This window comes from Dendrobates tinctorius, unplaced genomic scaffold, assembly GCF_039654945.1.
Source record: "Dendrobates tinctorius isolate UK_male_01 unplaced genomic scaffold, ASM3965494v1 ptg000350l, whole genome shotgun sequence".
Lineage (NCBI taxonomy): Eukaryota > Metazoa > Chordata > Amphibia > Anura > Dendrobatidae > Dendrobates > Dendrobates tinctorius.
The window spans coordinates 3,347,656-3,369,484 of record NW_027362016.1 but is presented as its reverse complement, the minus strand read 5'-3'; the positions used below and the strand labels follow the sequence as shown (position 1 = coordinate 3,369,484).

Below are 21,829 nucleotides of genomic sequence, written 5' to 3'. Positions count from 1 at the left end.
TTTAGAGAAAATATTTTATTGATTGTTAATGTTAAAAGTGAGACCATTTGTCCCAAAATGTGCTGAAACATGTCACAATGACATGGGCATTTCACATTTTTTAAACTATGATTAGCTACTTGTTACGTTTTTGTTTATTAAGTATCGTTATGGTCTATTGATGTATGAGGTGAAAACTATGAAAGTAGACTTACCAGCAAATCCGTTTCTAGATATATTTCATGACAGCACTGTAGAAGGTTGATTCCCTACCCTAGTAGGGACAGAGAACACAAAGAGGTGAAATAGTCCCTCCTCATTGACTGTCCAAAGGATTTTTCTAGTGCCAAAAGAACAACAGACATATGCACAAAAAATCTGTTTGATGTTCCTAGAGTTCTTTTTTGAGAGGACAAATTCAGATTCACTCCAAAGACTCTCAGGAAATTTTTCAAAACCACATTACTAAGTTTTGTTTGACCTCATCTAATCAATAAATGAAGAAAAAAGTTTCTTGAAATTAAAAGTTGATGTCAGAGGTGGGATTTGAACCACTTGTAAACGGTGAAGAAAAAGCATTTTGCCAAAACCCGGGATTGGACCAGGGACCTTTAGATCTTCAGTCTAACGCTCTCCCAACTGAGCTATTTCGGCCATATCTATACATTTTCTGGGGGGTTTGACACTCTGCAAATGTCAAGTGTCACACCTGGAGGGATATATTATAATTTTTCATTTGACTGTTTTTTGAAGCATGATTTCTATTTGAAACGCCTTCCATTTTGCTGTACATATTTAATAACATTCATTAACTATTTGTGAATGAGTAGAAAAAGACAGCAATTTTGCCATTGAATTTTTACATTTTCAGTTTGTCTCCATGCACCAGTATAATTCTGACCCTGTGCTTCTAGAATAGGTCATGGTCGCACATAAAACACAATTTGCATGCATAATGTTACATCAAGTTTTATTTTTTATGAGATGCAAACAATTGGAGCAAAAAAGAGACAAAAATTTAGAGAAAATATTATATTGATTGTTAATGTTAAAAGTGAGACCATTTGTCCCAAAATGTGCTGAAACATGTCAGAATGACATGGGCATTTCACATTTTTTAAACTATGATTACCTACTTGTTAAATTTTTGTTTATTAAGTATCGTTATGGTCTATTGATGTATGAGGTGAAAACTATGAAAGTAGACTTACCAGCAAATCCGTTTCTAGATATATTTCATGACAGCACTGTAGAAGGTTGATTCCCTACCCTAATAGGGACAGAGAACACAAAGAGGTGAAATAGTCCCTCCTCATTGACTGTCCAAAGGATTTTTCTAGTGCCAAAAGAACAACAGACATATGCACAAAAAATCTGTTTGATGTTCCTAGAGTTCTTTTTTGAGAGGACAAATTCAGATTCACTCCAAAGACTCTCAGGAAATTTTTCAAAACCACATTACTAAGTTTTGTTTGACCTCATCTAATCAATAAATGAAGATAAAGTTTCTAGAAATTATATGTTGATGTCACCTCCAGGGGAGACTGCGACCTGAACGCAGCGCCTTAGACCGCTCGGCCATCCTGACTTGGATATGCAATTGGAACTTAACTCCTTCCATGCTAGTCAGCAGAAATGTTACCATTCCTTGTGATTAAAAACTTGTCACACCACCCCAAAAAAGTCAATAAATAACATTTTTTATATGCGTACTTTTCGTCTGCATTAATTTTTAAACCTCCATTTATTTTGTTTGGATATTAGAAATGTTATATTTCTCACAAATGCAGTGATGCACCACATTTCTTCAGAAACTACTGTTTGGCCACACAGCAGGGCTTTGAAAGGAAGAGCCCTATTTGGGTTTTGCAATGCAGATTTTGCAGGAATACCTTGCAGATGAAATTTGCAGAGTACCAAAACAGCAGAAAACCTCCCAAAGTGACCACATTTTAGAAATTATTTTGCCCAATGAGTTAATCAACACCTGCAATTACTATTGTCAGCCTATAGGTGTTTTCACTCTGAACCATCCAGCATTGCAAGTATGCCAGTTTAGTGCCCAGCTTTTGCTTGCAGAGACAAGCAACCCATACATTTTTAAGTGGGCTCTACTCACTGGAGCAATGTCAAATATGTAGATGCTTTGTCTCACCATTAAAGTAGAAACCTCCTATATTTCAAATTAAAGATGACGGACCTGTGTGGAGCTTGTGTTTTTTGCCTTTTTGACTTTGTCCACAGCATATTTTTTAAGGACATTTGTCTCAGTAATGCCTCAGTGTTTCAAAGTCAAACAAGCTGACTATAATCATTCAGCTAGTGTCTAATAAGTGCTGTCTGTTTCAGCTATCAGGTTACCTTTTAATCCTCTTACAGCTAAGTCAATCTGAAATAAAACAAAATAGAGGAAAAATTACTAAAAAACATTCATGTGTTCAAAAGGAAAAAGTTACCGTTTCTCAAATTTTTAACATTTTGTTTTCTGTAGATAGTTAAGATTTTTAGGCCTTTTGATCATGATCAGTCCATGTGCTTTGTTTAATATCTCCTTAAAATGTAAACGGTGAAGAAAAAGCATTTTGCCGAAACCTGGGACCTTTAGATATTCAGTCTAACGCTCTCCCAACTGAGCTATTTCGGCCATATCTATACATTTTCTGGGGGGTTTGACACTCTGCAAATGTCAAGTGTCACACCTGGAGGGATATATTATAATTTTTCATTTGACTGTTTTTTGAAGCATGATTTCTATTTGAAACGCCTTCCATTTTGCTGTACATATTTAATAACATTCATTAACTATTTGTGAATGAGTAGAAAAAGACAGCAATTTTGCCATTGAATTTTTACATTTTCAGTTTGTCTCCATGCACCAGTATAATTCTGACCCTGTGCTTCTAGAATAGGTCATGGTCGCACATAAAACACAATTTGCATGCATAATGTTACATCAAGTTTTATTTTTTATGAGATGCAAACAATTGGAGCAAAAAAGAGACAAAAATTTAGAGAAAATATTATATTGATTGTTAATGTTAAAAGTGAGACCATTTGTCCCAAAATGTGCTGAAACATGTCAGAATGACATGGGCATTTCACATTTTTTAAACTATGATTAGCTACTTGTTACATTTTTGTTTATTAAGTATCGTTATGGTCTATTGATGTATGAGGTGAAAACTATGAAAGTAGACTTACCAGCAAATCCGTTTCTAGATATATTTCATGACAGCACTGTAGAAGGTTGATTCCCTACCCTAATAGGGACAGAGAACACAAAGAGGTGAAATAGTCCCTCCTCATTGACTGTCCAAAGGATTTTTCTAGTGCCAAAAGAACAACAGACATATGCACAAAAAATCTGTTTGATGTTCCTAGAGTTCTTTTTTGAGAGGACAAATTCAGATTCACTCCAAAGACTCTCAGGAAATTTTTCAAAACCACATTACTAAGTTTTGTTTGACCTCATCTAATCAATAAATGAAGAAAAAAGTTTCTTGAAATTAAAAGTTGATGTCAGAGGTGGGATTTGAACCACTTGTAAACGGTGAAGAAAAAGCATTTTGCCAAAACCCGGGATTTGACCAGGGACCTTTAGATGTTCAGTCTAACGCTCTCCCAACTGAGCTATTTCGGCCATATCTATACATTTTCTGGGGGGTTTGACACTCTGCAAATGTCAAGTGTCACACCTGGAGGGATATATTATAATTTTTCATTTGACTGTTTTTTGAAGCATGATTTCTATTTGAAACGCCTTCCATTTTGCTGTACATATTTAATAACATTCATTAACTATTTGTGAATGAGTAGAAAAAGACAGCAATTTTGCCATTGAATTTTTACATTTTCAGTTTGTCTCCATGCACAAGTATAATTCTGACCCTGTGCTTCTAGAATAGGTCATGGTTGCACATAAAACACAATTTGCATGCATAATGTTACATCAAGTTTTATTTTTTATGAGATGCAAACAATTGGAGCAAAAAAGAGACAAAAATTTAGAGAAAATATTTTATTGATTGTTAAAAGTGAGACCATTTGTCCCAAAATGTGCTGAAACATGTCAGAATGACATGGGCATTTCACATTTTTTAAACTATGATTACCTACTTGTTAAGTTTTTGTTTATTAAGTATCGTTATGGTCTATTGATGTATGAGGTGAAAACTATGAAAGTAGACTTACCAGCAAATCCGTTTCTAGATATATTTCATGACAGCACTGTAGAAGGTTGATTCCCTACCCTAATAGGGACAGAGAACACAAAGAGGTGAAATAGTCCCTCCTCATTGACTGTCCAAAGGATTTTTCTAGTGCCAAAAGAACAACAGACATATGCACAAAAAATCTGTTTGATGTTCCTAGAGTTCTTTTTTGAGAGGACAAATTCAGATTCACTCCAAAGACTCTCAGGAAATTTTTCAAAACCACATTACTAAGTTTTGTTTGACCTCATCTAATCAATAAACGAAGATAAAGTATCTTGAAATTAAATGTTGATGTCAGAAGTGGGATTTGAACCCACGCCTCCAGGGGAGACTGCGACCTGAACGCAGCACCTTAGACCGCTCGGCCATCCTACCTTCGATATGCAATTGGAACTTAACTCTTTCCATGCTAGTCAGCAGAAATGTTACCATTCCTTGTGATTAAAAACTTGTCACACCACCCCAAAAAAGTCAATAAATAACATTTTTTATATGCGTACTTTTCGTCTGCATTAATTTTTAAACCTCCATTTATTTTGTTTGGATATTAGAAATGTTAGATTTCTCACAAATGCGGTGATGCACCACATTTCTTCAGAAACTACTGTTTGGCCACACAGCAGGGCTTTGAAAGGAAGAGCCCTATTTGGGTTTTGCAATGCAGATTTTGCAGGAATACCTTGCAGATGAAATTTGCAGAGTACCAAACAAGCAGAAAACCTCCCAAAGTGACCACATTTTAGAAATTATTTTGCACAATGAGTTAATCAACACCTGCAATTACTATTGTCAGCCTATAGGTGTTTTCACTCTGAACCATCCAGCATTGCAAGTATGCCAGTTTAGTGCCCAGCTTTTGCTTGCAGAGACAAGCAACCCATACATTTTTAAGTGGGCTCTACTCACTGGAGCAATGTCAAATATGTAGATGCTTTGTCTCACCATTAAAGTAGAAACCTCCTATATTTCAAATTAAAGATGACGGACCTGTGTGGAGCTTGTGTTTTTTGCCTTTTTGACTTTGTCCACAGCATATTTTTTAAGGACATTTGTCTCAGTAATGCCTCAGTGTTTCAAAGTCAAACAAGCTGACTATAATCATTCAGCTAGTGTCTGATAAGTGCTGTCTGTTTCAGCTATCAGGTTACCTTTTAATCCTCTTACAGCTAAGTCAATCTGAAATAAAACAAAATAGAGGAAAAATTACTAAAAAACATTCATGTGTTCAAAAGGAAAAAGTTACCGTTTCTCAAATTTTTAACATTTTGTTTTCTGTAGATAGTTAAGATTTTTAGGCCTTTAGATCATGATCAGTCCATGTGCTTTGTTTAATATCTCCTTAAAATGTAAACGGTGAAGAAAAAGCATTTTGCTGAAACCCGGGATCTTTAGATCTTCAGTCTAACGCTCTCCCAACTGAGCTATTTCTGCCATATCTATACATTTTCTGGGGGGTTTGACACTCTGCAAATGTCAAGTGTCACACCTGGAGGGATATATTATAATTTTTCATTTGACTGTTTTTTGAAGCATGATTTCTATTTGAAACGCCTTCCATTTTGCTGTACATATTTAATAACATTCATTAACTATTTGTGAATGAGTAGAAAAAGACAGCAATTTTGCCATTGAATTTTTACATTTTCAGTTTGTCTCCATGCACCAGTATAATTCTGACCCTGTGCTTCTAGAATAGGTCATGGTCGCACATAAAACACAATTTGCATGCATAATGTTACATCAAGTTTTATTTTTTATGAGCTGCAAACAATTGGAGCAAAAAAGAGACAAAAATTTAGAGAAAATATTTTATTGATTGTTAAAAGTGAGACCATTTGTCCCAAAATGTGCTGAAACATGTCAGAAGGACATGGGCATTTCACATTTTTTAAACTATGATTACCTACTTGTTAAGTTTTTGTTAATTAAGTATCGTTATGGTCTATTGATGTATGAGGTGAAAACTATGAAAGTAGACTTACCAGCAAATCCGTTTCTAGATATATTTCATGACAGCACTGTAGAAGGTTGATTCCCTACCCTAATAGGGACAGAGAACACAAAGAGGTGAAATAGTCCCTCCTCATTGACTGTCCAAAGGATTTTTCTAGTGCCAAAAGAACAACAGACATATGCACAAAAAATCTGTTTGATGTTCCTAGAGTTCTTTTTTGAGAGGACAAATTCAGATTCACTCCAAAGACTCTCAGGAAATTTTTCAAAACCACATTACTAAGTTTTGTTTGACCTCATCTAATCAATAAATGAAGATAAAGTTTCTTGAAATTAAATGTTGATGTCAGAAGTGGGATTTGAACCCACGCCTCCAGGGGAGACTGCGACCTGCGACTGCGACAAAATAGAGGAAAAATTACTAAAAAACATTCATGTGTTCAAAAGGAAAAAGTTACCGTTTCTCAAATTTTTAACAGAGACTGCCACCTGAACGCAGCGCCTTAGACCACTTGGCCATCCTGACTTCGATATGCAATTGGAACTTAACTCCTTCCATGCTAGTCAGCAGAAATGTTACCATTCCTTGTGATTAAAAACTTGTCACACCACCCCAAAAAAGTCAATAAATAACATTTTTTATATGCGTACTTTTCTTCGTCTGCATTAATTTTTAAACCTCCATTTATTTTGTTTGGATATTAGAAATGTTAGATTTCTCACAAATGTGGTGATGCACCACATTTCTTCAGAAACTACTGTTTGGCCACACAGCAGGGCTTTGAAAGGAAGAGCCCTATTTGGGTTTTGCAATGCAGATTTTGCAGGAATACCTTGCAGATGAAATTTGCAGAGTACCAAAACAGCAGAAAACCTCCCAAAGTGACCACATTTTAGAAATTATTTTGCACAATGAGTTAATCAACACCTGCAATTACTATTGTCAGCCTATAGGTGTTTTCACTCTGAACCATCCAGCATTGCAAGTATGCCAGTTTAGTGCCCAGCTTTTGCTTGCAGAGACAAGCAACCCATACATTTTTAAGTGGGCTCTACTCACTGGAGCAATGTCAAATATGTAGATGCTTTGTCTCACCATTAAAGTAGAAACCTCCTATATTTCAAATTAAAGATGACGGACCTGTGTGGAGCTTGTGTTTTTTGCCTTTTTGACTTTGTCCACAGCATATTTTTTAAGGACATTTGTCTCAGTAATGCCTCAGTGTTTCAAAGTCAAACAAGCTGACTATAATCATTCAGCTAGTGTCTGATAAGTGCTGTCTGTTTCAGCTATCAGGTTACCTTTTAATCCTCTTACAGCTAAGTCAATCTGAAATAAAACAAAATAGAGGAAAAATTACTAAAAAACATTCATGTGTTCAAAAGGAAAAAGTTACCGTTTCTCAAATTTTTAACATTTTGTTTTCTGTAGATAGTTAAAATATTTAGGCCTTTTGATCATGATCAGTCCATGTGCTTTGTTTAATATCTCCTTAAAATGTAAACGGTGAAGAAAAAGCATTTTGCCGAAACCCGGGATTGGACCAGGGACCTTTAGATCTTCAGTCTAACGCTCTCCCAACTGAGCTATTTCGGCCTTATCCATACATTTTCTGGGGGGTTTGACACTCTGCAAATGTCAAGTGTCACACCTGGAGGGATATATTATAATTTTTAATTTGACTGTTTTTTGAAGCATGATTTCTATTTGAAACGCCTTCCATTTTGCTGTACATATTTAATAACATTCATTAACTATTTGTGAATGAGTAGAAAAAGACAGCAATTTTGCCATTGAATTTTTACATTTTCAGTTTGTCTCCATGCACCAGTATAATTCTGACCCTGTGCTTCTAGAATAGGTCATGGTCGCACATAAAACACAATTTGCATGCATAATGTTACATCAAGTTTTATTTTTTATGAGATGCAAACAATTGGAGCAAAAAAGAGACAAAAATTTAGAGAAAATATTTTATTGATTGTTAAAAGTGAGACCATTTGTCCCAAAATGTGCTGAAACATGTCAGAAGGACATGGGCATTTCACATTTTTTAAACTATGATTACCTACTTGTTAAGTTTTTGTTTATTAAGTATCGTTATGGTCTATTGATGTATGAGGTGAAAACTATGAAAGTAGACTTACCAGCAAATCTGTTTCTAGATATATTTCATGACAGCACTGTAGAAGGTTGATTCCCTACCCTAATAGGGACAGAGAACACAAAGAGGTGAAATAGTCCCTCCTCATTGACTGTCCAAAGGATTTTTCTAGTGCCAAAAGAACAACAGACATATGCACAAAAAATCTGTTTGAAGTTCCTAGAGTTATTTTTTGAGAGGACAAATTCAGATTCACTCCAAAGACTCTCAGGAAATTTTTCAAAACCACATTACTAAGTTTTGTTTGACCTCATCTAATCAATAAATGAAGATAAAGTTTCTTGAAATTAAATGTTGATGTCAGAAGTGGGATTTGAACCCACGCCTCCAGGGGAGACTGCGACCTGCGACTGCGACAAAATAGAGGAAAAATTACTAAAAAACATTCATGTGTTCAAAAGGAAAAAGTTACCGTTTCTCAAATTTTTAACAGAGACTGCCACCTGAACGCAGCGCCTTAGACCGCTCGGCCATCCTGACTTCGATATCCAATTGGAACTTAACTCCTTCCATGCTAGTCAGCAGAAATGTTACCATCCCTTGTGATTAAAAACTTGTCACACCACCCCAAAAAAGTCAATAAATAACATTTTTTATATGCGTACTTTTCGTCTGCATTAATTTTTAAACCTCCATTTATTTTGTTTGGATATTAGAAATGTTAGATTTCTCACAAATGCGGTGATGCACCACATTTCTTCAGAAACTACTGTTTGGCCACACAGCAGGGCTTTGAAAGGAAGAGCCCTATTTGGGTTTTGCAATGCAGATTTTGCAGGAATACCTTGCAGATGAAATTTGCAGAGTACCAAAACAGCAGAAAACCTCCCAAAGTGACCACATTTTAGAAATTATTTTGCACAATGAGTTAATCAACACCTGCAATTACTATTGTCAGCCTATAGGTGTTTTCACTCTGAACCATCCAGCATTGCAAGTATGCCAGTTTAGTGCCCAGCTTTTGCTTGCAGAGACAAGCAACCCATACATTTTTAAGTGGGCTCTACTCACTGGAGCAATGTCAAATATGTAGATGCTTTGTCTCACCATTAAAGTAGAAACCTCCTATATTTCAAATTAAAGATGACGGACCTGTGTGGAGCTTGTGTTTTTTGCCTTTTTGACTTTGTCCACAGCATATTTTTTAAGGACATTTGTCTCAGTAATGCCTCAGTGTTTCAAAGTCAAACAAGCTGACTATAATCATTCAGCTAGTGTCTGATAAGTGCTGTCTGTTTCAGCTATCAGGTTACCTTTTAATCCTCTTACAGCTAAGTCAATCTGAAATAAAACAAAATAGAGGAAAAATTACTAAAAAACATTCATGTGTTCAAAAGGAAAAAGTTACCGTTTCTCAAATTTTTAACATTTTGTTTTCTGTAGATAGTTAAGATTTTTAGGCCTTTTGATCATGATCAGTCCATGTGCTTTGTTTAATATCTCCTTAAAATGTAAACGGTGAAGAAAAAGCATTTTGCCGAAACCCGGGATTGGACCAGGGACCTTTAGATCTTCAGTCTAACGCTCTCCCAACTGAGCTATTTCGGCCATATCTATACATTTTCTGGGGGGTTTGACACTCTGCAAATGTCAAGTGTCACACCTGGAGGGATATATTATAATTTTTCATTTGACTGTTTTTTGAAGCATGATTTCTATTTGAAACGCCTTCCATTTTGCTGTACATATTTAATAACATTCATTAACTATTTGTGAATGAGTAGAAAAAGACAGCAATTTTGCCATTGAATTTTTACATTTTCAGTTTGTCTCCATGCACCAGTATAATTCTGACCCTGTGCTTCTAGAATAGGTCATGGTCGCACATAAAACACAATTTGCATGCATAATGTTACATCAAGTTTTATTTTTTATGAGCTGCCAACAATTGGAGCAAAAAAGAGACAAAAATTTAGAGAAAATATTTTATTGATTGTTAAAAGTGAGACCATTTGTCCCAAAATGTGCTGAAACATGTCAGAAGGACATGGGCATTTCACATTTTTTAAACTATGATTACCTACTTGTTAAGTTTTTGTTAATTAAGTATCGTTATGGTCTATTGATGTATGAGGTGAAAACTATGAAAGTAGACTTACCAGCAAATCCGTTTCTAGATATATTTCATGACAGCACTGTAGAAGGTTGATTCCCTACCCTAATAGGGACAGAGAACACAAAGAGGTGAAATAGTCCCTCCTCATTGACTGTCCAAAGGATTTTTCTAGTGCCAAAAGAACAACAGACATATGCACAAAAAAACCTGTTTGATGTTCCTAGAGTTCTTTTTTGAGAGGACAAATTCAGATTCACTCCAAAGACTCTCAGGAAATTTTTCAAAACCACATTACTAAGTTTTGTTTGACCTCATCTAATCAATAAATGAAGATAAAGTTTCTTGAAATTAAATGTTGATGTCAGAAGTGGGATTTGAACCCACGCCTCCAGGGAAGACTGCGACCTGAACGCAGCGCCTTAGACCGCTCGGCCATCCTGACTTCGACATGCAATTGGAACTTAACTCCTTCCATGCTAGTCAGCAGAAATGTTACCATCCCTTGTGATTAAAAACTTGTCACACCACCCCAAAAAAGTCAATAAATAACATTTTTTATATGCGTACTTTTCGTCTGCATTAATTTTTAAACCTCCATTTATTTTGTTTGGATATTAGAAATGTTAGATTTCTCACAAATGCGGTGATGCACCACATTTCTTCAGAAACTACTGTTTGGCCACACAGCAGGGCTTTGAAAGGAAGAGCCCTATTTGGGTTTTGCAATGCAGATTTTGCAGGAATACCTTGCAGATGAAATTTGCAGAGTACCAAAACAGCAGAAAACCTCCCAAAGTGACCACATTTTAGAAATTATTTTGCACAATGAGTTAATCAACACCTGCAATTACTATTGTCAGCCTATAGGTGTTTTCACTCTGAACCATCCAGCATTGCAAGTATGCCAGTTTAGTGCCCAGCTTTTGCTTGCAGAGACAAGCAACCCATACATTTTTAAGTGGGCTCTACTCACTGGAGCAATGTCAAATATGTAGATGCTTTGTCTCACCATTAAAGTAGAAACCTCCTATATTTCAAATTAAAGATGACGGACCTGTGTGGAGCTTGTGTTTTTTGCCTTTTTGACTTTGTCCACAGCATATTTTTTAAGGACATTTGTCTCAGTAATGCCTCAGTGTTTCAAAGTCAAACAAGCTGACTATAATCATTCAGCTAGTGTCTGATAAGTGCTGTCTGTTTCAGCTATCAGGTTACCTTTTAATCCTCTTACAGCTAAGTCAATCTGAAATAAAACAAAAGAGAGGAAAAATTACTAAAAAACATTCATGTGTTCAAAAGGAAAAAGTTACCGTTTCTCAAATTTTTAACATTTTGTTTTCTGTAGATAGTTAAGATTTTTAGGCCTTTAGATCATGATCAGTCCATGTGCTTTGTTTAATATCTCCTTAAAATGTAAACGGTGAAGAAAAAGCATTTTGCCGAAACCTGGGATTGGACCAGGGACCTTGAGATCTTCTGTCTAACGCTCTCCCAAATGAGCTATTTCAGCCATATCTATACATTTTCTGGGGGGTTTGACACTCTGCAAATGTCAAGTGTCACACCTGGAGGGATATATTATAATTTTTCATTTGACTGTTTTTTGAAGCATGATTTCTATTTGAAACGCCTTCCATTTTGCTGTACATATTTAATAACATTCATTAACTATTTGTGAATGAGTAGAAAAAGACAGCAATTTTGCCATTGAATTTTTACATTTTCAGTTTGTCTCCATGCACAAGTATAATTCTGACCCTGTGCTTCTAGAATAGGTCATGGTTGCACATAAAACACAATTTGCATGCATAATGTTACATCAAGTTTTATTTTTTATGAGATGCAAACAATTGGAGCAAAAAAGAGACAAAAATTTAGAGAAAATATTTTATTGATTGTTAAAAGTGAGACCATTTGTCCCAAAATGTGCTGAAACATGTCAGAATGACATGGGCATTTCACATTTTTTAAACTATGATTACCTACTTGTTAAGTTTTTGTTTATTAAGTATCGTTATGGTCTATTGATGTATGAGGTGAAAACTATGAAAGTAGACTTACCAGCAAATCCGTTTCTAGATATATTTCATGACAGCACTGTAGAAGGTTGATTCCCTACCCTAATAGGGACAGAGAACACAAAGAGGTGAAATAGTCCCTCCTCATTGACTGTCCAAAGGATTTTTCTAGTGCCAAAAGAACAACAGACATATGCACAAAAAATCTGTTTGATGTTCCTAGAGTTCTTTTTTGAGAGGACAAATTCAGATTCACTCCAAAGACTCTCAGGAAATTTTTCAAAACCACATTACTAAGTTTTGTTTGACCTCATCTAATCAATAAATGAAGATAAAGTTTCTTGAAATTAAATGTTGATGTCAGAAGTGGGATTTGAACCCACGCCTCCAGGGGAGACTGCAACCTGCGACTGCGACAAAATAGAGGAAAAATTACTAAAAAACATTCATGTGTTCAAAAGGAAAAAGTTACCGTTTCTCAAATTTTTAACAGAGACTGCCACCTGAACGCAGCGCCTTAGACCACTTGGCCATCCTGACTTCGATATGCAATTGGAACTTAACTCCTTCCATGCTAGTCAGCAGAAATGTTACCATTCCTTGTGATTAAAAACTTGTCACACCACCCCAAAAAAGTCAATAAATAACATTTTTTATATGCGTACTTTTCGTCTGCATTAATTTTTAAACCTCCATTTATTTTGTTTGGATATTAGAAATGTTAGATTTCTCACAAATGCGGTGATGCACCACATTTCTTCAGAAACTACTGTTTGGCCACACAGCAGGGCTTTGAAAGGAAGAGCCCTATTTGGGTTTTGCAATGCAGATTTTGCAGGAATACCTTGCAGATGAAATTTGCAGAGTACCAAAACAGCAGAAAACCTCCCAAAGTGACCACATTTTAGAAATTATTTTGCACAATGAGTTAATCAACACCTGCAATTACTATTGCCAGCCTATAGGTGTTTTCACTCTGAACCATCCAGCATTGCAAGTATGCCAGTTTAGTGCCCAGCTTTTGCTTGCAGAGACAAGCAACCCATACATTTTTAAGTGGGCTCTACTCACTGGAGCAATGTCAAATATGTAGATGCTTTGTCTCACCATTAAAGTAGAAACCTCCTATATTTCAAATTAAAGATGACGGACCTGTGTGGAGCTTGTGTTTTTTGCCTTTTTGACTTTGTCCACAGCATATTTTTTAAGGACATTTGTCTCAGTAATGCCTCAGTGTTTCAAAGTCAAACAAGCTGACTATAATCATTCAGCTAGTGTCTGATAAGTGCTGTCTGTTTCAGCTATCAGGTTACCTTTTAATCCTCTTACAGCTAAGTCAATCTGAAATAAAACAAAATAGAGGAAAAATTACTAAAAAACATTCATGTGTTCAAAAGGAAAAAGTTACCGTTTCTCAAATTTTTAACATTTTGTTTTCTGTAGATAGTTAAGATTTTTAGGCCTTTTGATCATGATCAGTCCATGTGCTTTGTTTAATATCTCCTTAAAATGTAAACGGTGAAGAAAAAGCATTTTGCCGAAACCCCGGGATTGGACCAGGGACCTTTAGATCTTCTGTCTAACGCTCTCCCAAATGAGCTATTTCGGCCATATCTATACATTTTCTGGGGGGTTTGACACTCTGCAAATGTCAAGTGTCACACCTGGAGGGATATATTATAATTTTTCATTTGACTGTTTTTTGAAGCATGATTTCTATTTGAAACGCCTTCCATTTTGCTGTACATATTTAATAACATTCATTAACTATTTGTGAATGAGTAGAAAAAGACAGCAATTTTGCCATTGAATTTTTACATTTTCAGTTTGTCTCCATGCACAAGTATAATTCTGACCCTGTGCTTCTAGAATAGGTCATGGTTGCACATAAAACACAATTTGCATGCATAATGTTACATCAAGTTTTATTTTTTATGAGATGCAAACAATTGGAGCAAAAAAGAGACAAAAATTTAGAGAAAATATTTTATTGATTGTTAAAAGTGAGACCATTTGTCCCAAAATGTGCTGAAACATGTCAGAATGACATGGGCATTTCACATTTTTTAAACTATGATTACCTACTTGTTAAGTTTTTGTTTATTAAGTATCGTTATGGTCTATTGATGTATGAGGTGAAAACTATGAAAGTAGACTTACCAGCAAATCCGTTTCTAGATATATTTCATGACAGCACTGTAGAAGGTTGATTCCCTACCCTAATAGGGACAGAGAACACAAAGAGGAGAAATAGTCCCTCCTCATTGACTGTCCAAAGGATTTTTCTAGTGCCAAAAGAACAACAGACATATGCACAAAAAATCTGTTTGATGTTCTTTTTTGAGAGGACAAATTCAGATTCACTCCAAAGACTCTCAGGAAATTTTTCAAAACCACATTACTAAGTTTTGTTTGACCTCATCTAATCAATAAACAAAGATAAAGTATCTTGAAATTAAATGTTGATGTCAGAAGTGGGATTTGAACCCACGCCTCCAGGGGAGACTGCGACCTGAACGCAGCGCCTTAGACCGCTCGGCCTTCCTACCTTAGATATGCAATTGGAACTTAACTCCTTCCATGCTAGTCAGCAGAAATGTTACCATTCCTTGTGATTAAAAACTTGTCACACCACCCCAAAAAAGTCAATAAATAACATTTTTTATATGCGTACTTTTCGTCTGCATTAATTTTTAAACCTCCATTTATTTTGTTTGGATATTAGAAATGTTAGATTTCTCACAAATGCGGTGATGCACCACATTTCTTCAGAAACTACTGTTTGGCCACACAGCAGGGCTTTGAAAGGAAGAGCCCTATTTGGGTTTTGCAATGCAGATTTTGCAGGAATACCTTGCAGATGAAATTTGCAGAGTACCAAAACAGCAGAAAACCTCCCAAAGTGATCACATTTTAGAAATTATTTTGCACAATGAGTTAATCAACACCTGCAATTACTATTGTCAGCCTATAGGTGTTTTCACTCTGAACCATCCAGCATTGCAAGTATGCCAGTTTAGTGCCCAGCTTTTGCTTGCAGAGACAAGCAACCCATACATTTTTAAGTGGGCTCTACTCACTGGAGCAATGTCAAATATGTAGATGCTTTGTCTCACCATTAAAGTAGAAACCTCCTATATTTCAAATTAAAGATGACGGACCTGTGTGGAGCTTGTGTTTTTTGCCTTTTTGACTTTGTCCACAGCATATTTTTTAAGGACATTTGTCTCAGTAATGCCTCAGTGTTTCAAAGTCAAACAAGCTGACTATAATCATTCAGCTAGTGTCTGATAAGTGCTGTCTGTTTCAGCTATCAGGTTACCTTTTAATCCTCTTACAGCTAAGTCAATCTGAAATAAAACAAAATAGAGGAAAAATTACTAAAAAATATTCATGTGTTCAAAAGGAAACAGTTACCGTTTCTCAAATGTTTAACATTTTGTTTTCTGTAGATAGTTAAGATTTTTAGGCCTTTTGATCATGATCTGTCCATGTGCTTTGTTTAATATCTCCTTAAAATGTAAACGGTGAAGAAAAAGCATTTTGCCGAAACCCGGGATTGGACCAGGGACCTTTAGATCTTCAGTCTAACGCTCTCCCAACTGAGCTATTTCGGCCATATCTATACATTTTCTGGGGGGTTTGACACTCTGCAAATGTCAAGTGTCACACCTGGAGGGATATGTTATAATTTTTCATTTGACTGTTTTTTGAAGCATGATTTCTATTTGAAACGCCTTCCATTTTGCTGTACATATTTAATAACATTCATTAACTATTTGTGAATGAGTAGAAAAAGACAGCAATTTTGCCATTGAATTTTTACATTTTCAGTTTGTCTCCATGCACCAGTATAATTCTGACCCTGTGCTTCTAGAATAGGTCATGGTCGCACATAAAACACAATTTGCATGCATAATGTTACATCAAGTTTTATTTTTTATGAGATGCAAACAATTGGAGCAAAAAGGAGACAAAAATTTAGAGAAAATATTTTATTGATTGTTAATGTTAAAAGTGAGACCATTTGTCCCAAAATGTGCTGAAACATGTCAGAAGGACATGGGCATTTCACATTTTTTAAACTCTGATTACCTACTTGTTAAGTTTTTGTTTATTAAGTATCGTTATGGTCTATTGATGTATGAGGTGAAAACTATGAAAGTAGACTTACCAGCAAATCCGTTTCTAGATATATTTCATGACAGCACTTCAGAAGGTTGATTCCCTACCCTAATAGGGACAGAGAACACAAAGAGGTGAAATAGTCCCTCCTCAATGACTGTCCAAAGGATTTTTCTAGTGCCAAAAGAACAACAGACATATGCACAAAAAATCTGTTTGATGTTCCTAGAGTTCTTTTTTGAGAGGACAAATTCAGATTCACTCCAAAGACTCTCAGGAAATTTTTCAAAACCACATTACTAAGTTTTGTTTGACCTCATCTAATCAATAAATGAAGATAAAGTTTCTTGAAATTAAATGTTGATGTCAGAAGTGGGATTTAGACCGCTCGGCCATCCTGACTTTGATATGCAATTGGAACTTAACTCCTTCCATGCTAGTCAGCAGAAATGTTACCATTCCTTGTGATTAAAAACTTGTCACACCACCCCAAAAAAGTCAATAAATAACATTTTTTATATGCGTACTTTTCGTCTGCATTAATTTTTAAACCTCCATTTATTTTGTTTGGATATTAGAAATGTTAGATTTCTCACAAATGCGGTGATGCACCACATTTCTTCAGAAACTACTGTTTGGCCACACAGCAGGGCTTTGAAAGGAAGAGCCCTATTTGGGTTTTGCAATGCAGATTTTGCAGGAATACCTTGCAGATGAAATTTGCAGAGTACCAAAACAGCAGAAAACCTCCCAAAGTGACCACATTTTAGAAATTATTTTGCACAATGAGTTAATCAACACCTGCAATTACTATTGTCAGCCTATAGGTGTTTTCACTCTGAACCATCCAGCATTGCAAGTATGCCAGTTTAGTGCCCAGCTTTTGCTTGCAGAGACAAGCAACCCATACATTTTTAAGTGGGCTCTACTCACTGGAGCAATGTCAAATATGTAGATGCTTTGTCTCACCATTAAAGTAGAAACCTCCTATATTTCAAATTAAAGATGACGGACCTGTGTGGAGCTTGTGTTTTTTGCCTTTTTGACTTTGTCCACAGCATATTTTTTAAGGACATTTGTCTCAGTAATGCCTCAGTGTTTCATAGTCAAACAAGCTGACTATAATCATTCAGCTAGTGTCTGATAAGTGCTGTCTGTTTCAGCTATCAGGTTACCTTTTAATCCTCTTACAGCTAAGTCAATCTGAAATAAAACAAAATAGAGGAAAAATTACTAAAAAATATTCATGTGTTCAAAAGGAAACAGTTACCGTTTCTCAAATGTTTAACATTTTGTTTTCTGTAGATAGTTAAGATTTTTAGGCCTTTTGATCATGATCTGTCCATGTGCTTTGTTTAATATCTCCTTAAAATGTAAACGGTGAAGAAAAAGCATTTTGCCGAAACCCGGGATTGGACCAGGGACCTTTAGATCTTCAGTCTAACGCTCTCCCAACTGAGCTATTTCGGCCATATCTATACATTTTCTGGGGGGTTTGACACTCTGCAAATGTCAAGTGTCACACCTGGAGGGATATGTTATAATTTTTCATTTGACTGTTTTTTGAAGCATGATTTCTATTTGAAACGCCTTCCATTTTGCTGTACATATTTAATAACATTCATTAACTATTTGTGAATGAGTAGAAAAAGACAGCAATTTTGCCATTGAATTTTTACATTTTCAGTTTGTCTCCATGCACCAGTATAATTCTGACCCTGTGCTTCTAGAATAGGTCATGGTCGCACATAAAACACAATTTGCATGCATAATGTTACATCAAGTTTTATTTTTTATGAGATGCAAACAATTGGAGCAAAAAGGAGACAAAAATTTAGAGAAAATATTTTATTGATTGTTAATGTTAAAAGTGAGACCATTTGTCCCAAAATGTGCTGAAACATGTCAGAAGGACATGGGCATTTCACATTTTTTAAACTATGATTACCTACTTGTTAAGTTTTTGTTTATTAAGTATCGTTATGGTCTATTGATGTATGAGGTGAAAACTATGAAAGTAGACTTACCAGCAAATCTGTTTCTAGATATATTTCATGACAGCACTGTAGAAGGTTGATTCCCTACCCTAATAGGGACAGAGAACACAAAGAGGTGAAATAGTCCCTCCTCAATGACTGTCCAAAGGATTTTTCTAGTGCCAAAAGAACAACAGACATATGCACAAAAAATCTGTTTGATGTTCCTAGAGTTCTTTTTTGAGAGGACAAATTCAGATTCACTCCAAAGACTCTCAGGAAATTTTTCAAAACCACATTACTAAGTTTTGTTTGACCTCATCTAATCAATAAATGAAGATAAAGTTTCTTGAAATTAAATGTTGATGTCAGAAGTGGGATTTAGACCGCTCGGCCATCCTGACTTTGATATGCAATTGGAACTTAACTCCTTCCATGCTAGTCAGCAGAAATGTTACCATTCCTTGTGATTAAAAACTTGTCACACCACCCCAAAAAAGTCAATAAATAACATTTTTTATATGCGTACTTTTCGTCTGCATTAATTTTTAAACCTCCATTTATTTTGTTTGGATATTAGAAATGTTAGATTTCTCACAAATGCGGTGATGCACCACATTTCTTCAGAAACTACTGTTTGGCCACACAGCAGGGCTTTGAAAGGAAGAGCCCTATTTGGGTTTTGCAATGCAGATTTTGCAGGAATACCTTGCAGATGAAATTTGCAGAGTACCAAAACAGCAGAAAACCTCCCAAAGTGACCACATTTTAGAAATTATTTTGCACAATGAGTTAATCAACACCTGCAATTACTATTGTCAGCCTATAGGTGTTTTCACTCTGAACCATCCAGCATTGCAAGTATGCCAGTTTAGTGCCCAGCTTTTGCTTGCAGAGACAAGCAACCCATACATTTTTAAGTGGGCTCTACTCACTGGAGCAATGTCAAATATGTAGATGCTTTGTCTCACCATTAAAGTAGAAACCTCCTATATTTCAAATTAAAGATGACGGACCTGTGTGGAGCTTGTGTTTTTTGCCTTTTTGACTTTGTCCACAGCATATTTTTTAAGGACATTTGTCTCAGTAATGCCTCAGTGTTTCATAGTCAAACAAGCTGACTATAATCATTCAGCTAGTGTCTGATAAGTGCTGTCTGTTTCAGCTATCAGGTTACCTTTTAATCCTCTTACAGCTAAGTCAATCTGAAATAAAACAAAATAGAGGAAAAATTACTAAAAAATATTCATGTGTTCAAAAGGAAACAGTTACCGTTTCTCAAATGTTTAACATTTTGTTTTCTGTAGATAGTTAAGATTTTTAGGCCTTTTGATCATGATCTGTCCATGTGCTTTGTTTAATATCTCCTTAAAATGTAAACGGTGAAGAAAAAGCATTTTGCTGAAACCTGGGATTGGACCAGGGACCTTTAGATCTTCAGTCTAACGCTCTCCCAACTGAGCTATTTCGGCCATATCTATACATTTTCTGGGGGGTTTGACACTCTGCAAATGTCAAGTGTCACACCTGGAGGGATATGTTATAATTTTTCATTTGACTGTTTTTTGAAGCATGATTTCTATTTGAAACGCCTTCCATTTTGCTGTACATATTTAATAACATTCATTAACTATTTGTGAATGAGTAGAAAAAGACAGCAATTTTGCCATTGAATTTTTACATTTTCAGTTTGTCTCCATGCACCAGTATAATTCTGACCCTGTGCTTCTAGAATAGGTCATGGTCGCACATAAAACACAATTTGCATGCATAATGTTACATCAAGTTTTATTTTTTATGAGATGCAAACAATTGGAGCAAAAAGGAGACAAAAATTTAGAGAAAATATTTTATTGATTGTTAATGTTAAAAGTGAGACCATTTGTCCCAAAATGTGCTGAAACATGTCAGAAGGACATGGGCATTTCACATTTTTTAAACTATGATTACTTACTTGTTAAGTTTTTGTTTATTAAGTATCGTTATGGTCTATTGATGTATGAGGTGAAAACTATGAAAGTAGACTTACCAGCAAATCCGTTTCTAGATATATTTCATGACAGCACTGTAGAAGGTTGATTCCCTACCCTAATAGGGACAGAGAACACAAAGAGGTGAAATAGTCCCTCCTCAATGACTGTCCAAAGGATTTTTCTAGTGCCAAAAGAACAACAGACATATGCACAAAAAATCTGTTTGATGTTCCTAGAGTTCTTTTTTGAGAGGACAAATTCAGATTCACTCCAAAGACTCTCAGGAAATTTTTCAAAACCACATTACTAAGTTTTGTTTGACCTCATCTAATCAATAAATGAAGATAAAGTTTCTTGAATTTAAATGTTGATGTCAGAAGTGGGATTTAGACCGCTCGGCCATCCTGACTTTGATATGCAATTGGAACTTAACTCCTTCCATGCTAGTCAGCAGAAATGTTACCATTCCTTGTGATTAAAAACTTGTCACACCACCCCAAAAAAGTCAATAAATAACATTTTTTATATGCGTACTTTTCGTCTGCATTAATTTTTAAACCTCCATTTATTTTGTTTGGATATTAGAAATGTTAGATTTCTCACAAATGCGGTGATGCACCACATTTCTTCAGAAACTACTGTTTGGCCACACAGCAGGGCTTTGAAAGGAAGAGCCCTATTTGGGTTTTGCAATGCAGATTTTGCAGGAATACCTTGCAGATGAAATTTGCAGAGTACCAAAACAGCAGAAAACCTCCCAAAGTGACCACATTTTAGAAATTATTTTGCACAATGAGTTAATCAACACCTGCAATTACTATTGTCAGCCTATAGGTGTTTTCACTCTGAACCATCCAGCATTGCAAGTATGCCAGTTTAGTGCCCAGCTTTTGCTTGCAGAGACAAGCAACCCATACATTTTTAAGTGGGCTCTACTCACTGGAGCAATGTCAAATATGTAGATGCTTTGTCTCACCATTAAAGTAGAAACCTCCTATATTTCAAATTAAAGATGACGGACCTGTGTGGAGCTTGTGTTTTTTGCCTTTTTGACTTTGTCCACAGCATATTTTTTAAGGACATTTGTCTCAGTAATGCCTCAGTGTTTCATAGTCAAACAAGCTGACTATAATCATTCAGCTAGTGTCTGATAAGTGCTGTCTGTTTCAGCTATCAGGTTACCTTTTAATCCTCTTACAGCTAAGTCAATCTGAAATAAAACAAAATAGAGGAAAAATTACTAAAAAATATTCATGTGTTCAAAAGGAAACAGTTACCGTTTCTCAAATGTTTAACATTTTGTTTTCTGTAGATAGTTAAGATTTTTAGGCCTTTTGATCATGATCTGTCCATGTGCTTTGTTTAATATC

The 21,829-nt window shown here is 35.6% G+C and overlaps 6 non-coding genes across 6 annotated transcripts; all 6 read right to left on the bottom strand.

Moving 5' to 3' along the window:
• Positions 1-560: 560 nt before the first annotated feature.
• Positions 561-633, bottom strand: TRNAF-GAA (transfer RNA phenylalanine (anticodon GAA)). The gene has a single exon. It is a non-coding gene; the product is annotated as a tRNA-Phe (tRNA).
• Positions 634-7,670: 7,037 nt separating this feature from the next.
• TRNAF-GAA (transfer RNA phenylalanine (anticodon GAA)) lies at positions 7,671-7,743 on the bottom strand. Its single transcript has one exon. It is a non-coding gene; the product is annotated as a tRNA-Phe (tRNA).
• A 2,043-nt stretch (positions 7,744-9,786) lies between these two features.
• On the bottom strand, positions 9,787-9,859 carry TRNAF-GAA (transfer RNA phenylalanine (anticodon GAA)). The gene has a single exon. It is a non-coding gene; the product is annotated as a tRNA-Phe (tRNA).
• An 867-nt stretch (positions 9,860-10,726) lies between these two features.
• On the bottom strand, positions 10,727-10,809 carry TRNAL-CAG (transfer RNA leucine (anticodon CAG)). Its single transcript has one exon. It is a non-coding gene; the product is annotated as a tRNA-Leu (tRNA).
• A 5,120-nt stretch (positions 10,810-15,929) lies between these two features.
• Positions 15,930-16,002, bottom strand: TRNAF-GAA (transfer RNA phenylalanine (anticodon GAA)). Its single transcript has one exon. It is a non-coding gene; the product is annotated as a tRNA-Phe (tRNA).
• A 1,905-nt stretch (positions 16,003-17,907) lies between these two features.
• TRNAF-GAA (transfer RNA phenylalanine (anticodon GAA)) lies at positions 17,908-17,980 on the bottom strand. The gene has a single exon. It is a non-coding gene; the product is annotated as a tRNA-Phe (tRNA).
• Between the last annotated feature and the right edge of the window lie 3,849 nt (positions 17,981-21,829).